Consider the following 8,545-nt stretch of genomic DNA (forward strand, 5'->3'; position numbering starts at 1 on the left):
TGGCTTATCTTTTAAGGGGTCAAAAGTTCTTTTTGGAAAAGATAGAATGCAAAAGATGTTTGGTAACACCATTTTAAAAGCTACTTTTTGATTTTTTATATAAGGAAAAGTGACTTTTTGGAAAAGTCATGAAATGCTGTCTTTTTGTAACTTTTGCGAAAATGACTTTTGGCTCCAAAAAGATAAGTCAAACACCCCCTAAAAGTTTCGTGCGAGTTTTATTTTAAGAAAGTAGATGAACTTTTGAAAAAAATCTAATTAGTTGAATGAAATTAAAAAGCATTTAAAATTTCTACATTATAATATCATGATTAAATATTACATATATGATATTTTTTAAGTAATACTCTATTAAAATAATTCAATAGAATCGTTAATTTGATTTATTTATTTATTTATTTCTGATTCTTTTTTCTAAATAAAAAAAATTATTAATACATATTTTTATTATTATTATAACATTGAAATATGTGTTTAGGATCGGATCTTCATGTTTCATGAGAGAGAGAGATAGAGAGAGAGAGAAAGAGAAAGAAAGAAAGAAATAGAGGTTCAAATGTTTTCAAATGCACATATGAACCAATCATAATTTAGCACAAATTAAATTTTTAAATAAATCAATAAGGGTAAATTATTAATATTGCATGTATATTAAATAAATTCCAAAATTAAAATCAAATCAAATCCCTATAAAATTGCAATCAGTTTTTTACCCTACAAAATCCACCAGAACACAAAAGTAATCGACATTTTTTTCATGTTCGATCACCGATTGCCGCCACGTACTCATTCCCTTCGTTGCCACCTAGTCCATCGTCGGCTGCCTTCCTCCTTGTATTCACTATTCACCGCCCACCTCCGGTCCTCTTAATCCAGTTCAGGTTTGTTGTTTCTAATATCCACTGATTGAGATGTCAATTTCGGATTGCAATTGTATAAATAGTAAATCTCTTTTTTTCTTGTTCCGCTCCTCCTTCCTCGTGTTTAATAAAAAAACTTGTCTTTGTATTATTTTGGTCCAATTTGTCTTTGTATTATTTTGTTTCCAATATCCACTGAATGCTTTGACTTTTCTCTAGAATGGGTTAAATGGATTGTTTGCTTATAAACCTTCATATATGTGATTATTGTGATTTTTTTAGCTACTTGCGTTGGCATATGCTAAGATATTTATTCCAATGTATATGTCTAAACTTTTGCTTTTATATTTGTATTGTATTTATTTTTCAATGTATGATTAGATTCAAATGTTTTTTATATTAATGATAATTATTGTATTTTGTGTGCTAAGATTTGCATTCTGATTTTGGTTAAGGATATTAGGGTTATATTAATGATATTGATTTCACAATAGTTAGTTGAAATCAAGTTATACTAGCTTTTTTATATAGTTTTATATTTTTAAATTTGTAGAATTCATTGGTTATGTTCTCACTTTTAGTTTCGCATGCCAAGTGTTTGATGAATTGTCTAACCCAACCAACATTGCAAATAAATTGTTTTATAATCATATTTTATTGCCCTAATTGTTTTGTCAGAATTACAACTTGCATTTTAGATTCTGTCAGAATCAAATGGTAATTGCATTTTAGATTTAATGATTCATTTAGAATCTTTTTTGCCTATTAAAATGTCATATATTTTGTCAGTTCATTTAGTGGATAAGTATTTTTGTTAGATTTTGATGATTTTTTTTTCTTTTTAGGTTTTGAAAAGTTTGTCATTCTCGTCATATATATTTTGTCATAATCAAATGGTAATTTCACTTTAGAATTAATGATTTATTTAGAATCTTTTTTTCCTATTAAAATGTCATATATTTTGTCGGTTCGTTTAGTGGATTAGTGTTTTTGTTAGATTTTGATGATTTTTTTTTAGATTTTGAAGAGTTTGTCATTCTTGTAGAGAAGAAAGAAAATATGGAGAACAAGAGTGTCTTAGTAGAATGTATTCCGCCAGAATATATAAAACGAATCTTATCAATATTAATCTTTCAGAATGACTTAGTGTTTTTTGTTGGATTTTGATGTTTTTGATGCATTTGTCATAGGAATGGCATGAAGACCTTATAGGAATGATGTGAAGAATGAATAAATATTGATCACACTCACAATTTAAGAATGTTGCTGTTTTTTTTTAAAATTACACTTGTTATTCTTTCAGAATGTTGTCATTATTCAAGAATGTTCTTTTTGTATCACAATCTTAGATGTAAATATTTGATATATTATTATTTTAAGAATCGATTTTTTATATTGTTGCATAATGTACTTATTCATGTTTTATTTTTATTTATGTATTTTTAAAAGATGTTATAAACTATTATTCTAACAAAATTTCATTCTAAAATAATCGCATTCTGACAGAATAAAATAAGTTATAATCGGTTATGATTATAAATTAAATTAGAATTGAAATTGAATTACTTTTTTTTTACAAAAATTAGAATTATCCTTTCAAATTCGAAAATTTCCTTTTTTAAATATAGTTAATTGTCTAAAATACTATTTTAATTAAATTTGAGTGATATTGTGGTACATGGTATTCAATTATAATATCATAGACCCTCAAAATGATAGCCATTAATTATTTTCATCTATTGGTCCAGAATTTTCCTTACATGCACATAATAGTTACCTAAAACAAAATAACATAACCCTATATATATATATATATATATATATATATATATATATATATATATATATATATATATATATATTAGAACGACAGAGTTAGATTATGTTAGTGGTTCGAGTCGTTCAGAGACATCCAAGCAGGCAGTATGCTTTGTCCGAACCTTCACCCATAGGGAGTTACCTGGTTGCCATTTTTACCCGTTTCACCTATAGAAAAGCCTCCAAGAAGTCTCGAACCCGAGACCTCCCAAAGGAAAACCACCCAGACAACCCTTGTAGCCAACTGATCTAGACCAGTTGGTTATATATATATATATATATATATATATATATATATATATATATATATATATATATATATATATATATATATATATATATATATATATATAAAAGTAAGTTCAAATAAAAACAGTAAATAGTGTGAGAACGTAAAAACATTATGTTTATGTTATTATTCTGTAATGAATGTTGTATATGTGTATTATTGAAGTAATTATAGTATAAATATTAACATTTGATTATTCATATATTTATTATAATGTTATTATTCTATTATAAATTTATGTATGTGTATTTTTGCAGTAAATTCTAATTTTAGTTTTAACATACGATTATTCATTTATTCATTGTTGAATAATGACATAAAGTTATGGATATAAAATTCATTGTAGAATAATAACATAAAAATAGTGTTTTTACGTTCTCATACTATTTACTGTTTTTATTTGAACTATCTCTCTCATATATATATATATATATATATATATATATATATATATATATATATATATATATATATATATATATATATATATATATATATATATATATATATATATATATATACACATTAGCTTTAACACAATCAAATTATAAAGCATATCCATAAAAACACATGAAAATAACTCATATTCAAAACATTTGTTCATGTAAGAACTATGTGTGTACGTATTTTTATGAGTGTTTGTATGTATGTTATAGAAACTTGTATCATTAAAAAATATTGTCAAAATTTTCAACATAAATATCAAATATTAAAAATATTATACTTATATATTTTTTTATTGTTTTTTATAGCTAAAGGTGTATAACTTTTATATTTTGAAAATATGATGTATGTTTAAAAATGAAAAATTATATGAGACTTCGTAAAATATTTAAGATAGATAAAGATAAATAAATTAATTTAAAAATACAAAGTAAAAATATTAATCACTGAAACATATTTATGACATTAGGTTTGTGTTAAACGTGGAAAGTTCATGTTGTATAAAGTAAGTTTTAAAGTATTTAGAGTAGAGGGAGTCGCTCGCTAAAGTCACTTGCTTAAGGGTTGATAATCACTTGGAACACTGCCCCTAGTGCTCGCTTGGGGGCTCACTACATGGTGGTCGCTTCAGGCTTGGTGAGAGGAAAGAGAGAAGATTGGTTGAATGTGATTGGCTGCTATATCACTGACCGAATCCAACCCTTTTTCACCCAATTTCACATTTTTTGATTTAAAAAAAAGTTTTTTTTACCAAATTTCAAATTTCAATCCAACCCCTATAAATTAACACTACACTCTCAACATTTCACACACACAAACTATCATTCTTTCTCTCACAAGTTGACTATTTTTTAATAAAAAATATTGTCTTCGTCCTCGTCTTTATCATCATCGTCATCTTCATCAGATGATGTTTTTGATAGCATAATACAGTCATTCATCTCCATACGTAGTATGCTAGAACAACATCTTAACAACAATGAAGCAAGTAATGTGCAACATTAACGAATAAGATATATTCAAATACAACGTGCATCAGTCCACCAACATCTCATGCATGATTATTTTGACGAGCATGCTCTCTTTCAAGGATATTATTTCCGCCGACGTTTCCGAATGCATAAAGATTTGTTTATGTGTATTGTCGAAGGTGTGATTATATGCGGCAACGCCCGGGCATATGAGGTGCGTTAGGCTTTGATCCAATTCAAAAATGTATTATTGTATTTCATATGTTAGCATATTTTACCCCCCCCCCCCCTCCCCATGCACCAGACGAGAGTTAGGATGTCTTTGTACGGTCCATGATATATGTGTGATCCTACTTCTAGTGACATACAAAAGTTGTATGCTCATCATGCGAATGTGCATGGTTTACCTGGACAATACACAAAGGGAAATTATCATTATCCTACGGTCGTACTTGAAGTTGTAGTCTCATAGGATTTTTGGTTCTAACATGCCTTTTTCAATAGCGCCAGTTCGCTTAATGACATTAATATTCTCAATAATTCACCAATATTCAGTAAGATGTATGACGGTACTTCCCCAGGTTCGTCATTTGTACTCCGAGTAATGGAATACAAATTTGGGTACTATCTTGTCGATGGGATCTATCATGACCTTTTTGTTTTCGTTAAAACTTTTTCATGTCCGGATGACCCTTAAAGGTCCAGATTTAAGAGAGTCCAAGAAAAAGCGAGAAAAGATATCGAACAATCGTTTAGTGGTGGTAGATAGTTGTTAAAGCATCTTTGTTTTCTGATGTTTCTACTATGATAGAGGTGTTGTATACTTGTATAATATTGTATAATATGATACTAGAACATGAAGGAAACGTGATATGTGTGTACGACGAGAGTGAAGTCATCCCCGAGACACAACCACTTGAATTTCGTGGTCAAGAATGGATACCACGAATGAGGATAGTCAACAATCTAATAATCCATGTCGATCTTCTCTGCCATTTGACCGATCATCTTTGCACGATGGACAATCTTGATCTAAATATGCCACCATAATCCGAATTAGAATGCCAGTTTTCGAAGGAAGATCCGTTGCTTTAGTGTGTTTTTTATGAAGTTTGTTTTAGTTATGAAGTGTGTTTTTTTATGTATTAAGTCGTGTTTCTAGGTATTAAGTCATGTTTCTAGGTATTAAGTCGTGATTTGAATTATTAACTTGTGTTTCTAGGTATTTTAAGTTTTAATTTATTGTAACTTTTTTTTTATTTCAATATGAAATGTTCGTGTTTTAAAAAATAAAATTTATTTGATATTAATTGTGTGTGGTTTTAAAAAATAAAATTTATTTAATATTAATTGTTTGTGTTTTATAAAAATATAATTTAATTAAATTTGAAAAAAAAAAACAAAAAATGGAGTGTTGGGAGTACTACCATTCCCTATGAAATGCTAAGAATAAGGTGCTAGCGAGGTGGCATACAAAAAAATGGCATGACAATAAAAAAAAGTGATGTGGCAACGTGCTAGGAGTGTTACCACTCCCATTAGCCTTATAATAACAATGTTTTTTCTCTAAGTTTTGAAGGGTTTTATAGGTTATCAAATTACATGTACATGCGGAAAAAAACAGTTAACACTTAAGGACACATGAAACCTATAAGGATCTGCGTCTTCTCGTTTGAAATTAACATCCTATGAATATCAAGAGCCCTACTATAATCGAAATTAGTAGATTTAGGTAGACCTGGGAATTTCAGACACGAAGACACGAATCTGTGAGAGACACGACACGACACGAATACATCTTAAAAATTGAGATAAAGCTTATTTATCATCGTGTAATCATGTCGTGTCAAATTCGTGGCTGACACGTTTTAATGACACGAATACACGAATTGTCAGGTCTAGATGTAGGGTGACATACCTTTGAATGGTTATAGTAAACAATTCTTAGAATCCCTTCCTTTGTAGACCTTGAAAGCAAACACCAAAAGTATGATGCCTCTAATGGCTCACACCTAAACCCTAGAACTACAAGACAAGAGGAGAGAGGAGAGGAGAAGGAAATTTCGTTCTTCAACCTTATAGGTAGTGAGGACCACGAAAATAATGAGCTAATGGATCATATTTATAGCTAGGGGGATCATAAGGATAAACCCTTATTTGAATTTTAAAAAATATATATATTTTAATCTATTCAAATCCTTATCCATATTAGAAATTAGGAATATTATAGAAATACTAAAAGGCTTCAAGAAATTGTCTAGCCCTAGGAACAATCTAGATTTGCCTCTATTGTTCAACTATTGAACAATTAAAATTCAACCCTCGCACTTTTAATTAATCCAGAAATTAATTCCAATTAATTTTGATTAATTCTTAATTAACTATTATAATTTCTAATTAATATATCAGTCACATAATATATTAATAAATCATCAATTACAATTTTCAATTAATTTATTAACCATATAATAAACTAATAAGTTATCCTATCTTTTCAAATGTCATTCTAATCAAACTCTAGTTATGAGGGCAACCTAAAAAGGACTTTGTTTATAATTACAAGTACATACACATTTAGTTATGAGCTTAGACACCTTAATCCTATAAATATATATGGAGCCCAAGATTGTCTCCCCAAAAGAGCAATTGTAGAGAGAATGGAGACTCCAACATATATAGTCACTTATAAGATCATGTCTCACCGATGTGGGATACACTAACACTCCCCCTCAAATTTGGAGGCTTGATAAGGATAGACATGGATGTCTGAGGCACGGGGGGTGCGAGACACTTGCTCTGATACCATATAAATATATTTGGAGCCTAAGATTGTCTCTCCAAAAGAGCACTTGTGAAGATAATGGAGACTCCAACATATATAGTCACTTATAAAATCGTATCGCACCGATGTGAGATACATTAACAAATCCAACAAGTTTTTAATGTCATCTCAACAAAGTAACATGCTACCTCCAAAAAATAAAAAAATCAAAAAAGCTTCACTAGGAAAGATTTTTTTATTTTAAAGAATTTATAATAACAAAGTTTTTTCTTTAAGTTTTTCATTTCGTCTCAACAAAATAACATGCCATATCAACAAAATAAAAAAAATTCAAAATAGCTCCACCAGGAAGATTTTCATTAAGTTTTTTAATGAACTTAAAAATAATAAATGTTACATATGAGCCCCACCAAAATGATTAAACAAGTTCTTGGTTAAGTTTTTTTGTTGGTTAAAAGCAATGGGTCTCACTAAAATATTGTAAACCTTTTTCCTCGGGAGCTTTTTATTTAACAAATAATTGTTAGAAAGCTATATTTGAAAATTTGAAAATCCTCCCATAATAGGAATAATCTTTTCCAAATCTTTTTCATTTGGAAAATGAACTCCAGTACAACATGTGTTAGGTAAGGAGTCTGAAGACTCATTCGGGTCTAGGGATATCAGAGGCGAAAGAGGTGTGGAATCAGGACATGTAACATTGATGGGTTTGAACTCAGGAATCAAAGATTTAAACTTGTCCGAAGTCTTAGGAAGAGACGATAAAGGTGAGACAGGGGTATCCAAATACTTATGGTTCAGAATGTCTCACATAAACATTAGGTTTTAAAGTTCCTTTAAGGGACGAACAACAGGTATCAAAAACTCACTTCCAAGACCCGGTGCTTTGGACCATGGGTGATAAAAATTATGTATCATCCGTTCGTTTTCTTCAAGAATATCAATAGAGTTATGCAAAGCATCTATTTCCAAATTAAGATGTTTCTTATCAGTAACTAAGATATTCCTTTCACAAAAAGTGATTTCACATTTGTCTTTCAGAATAATACATTCATCCTTAATCATTACAAGTTCTCTCTCTAATGATCTAATCTTATGTGACATCCCCAATTTCACGGCCAGAAAAGACCGATTTGTTTATGATTTGTATTAAAATAAGAGTAATCTTTTAAAGAAAACAGTAGCGGAATTTGTTCACAAACAAAATATGATAATACTTTATCAAAACATTTCTCAAAGAGAATGTACTTTTCATAAAATGATAAAACCTCGGGATGTCATATTCCGATAGAGACCAAAAAGCATAAACAATACAATTTAACCTTACAACAATTATTTACAACTACTGGTATATAATCCAAAATCTCTCGTCAAGTCAACC

Source organism: Lactuca sativa, chromosome 9 (assembly GCF_002870075.4).
Source record: "Lactuca sativa cultivar Salinas chromosome 9, Lsat_Salinas_v11, whole genome shotgun sequence".
Lineage (NCBI taxonomy): Eukaryota > Viridiplantae > Streptophyta > Magnoliopsida > Asterales > Asteraceae > Lactuca > Lactuca sativa.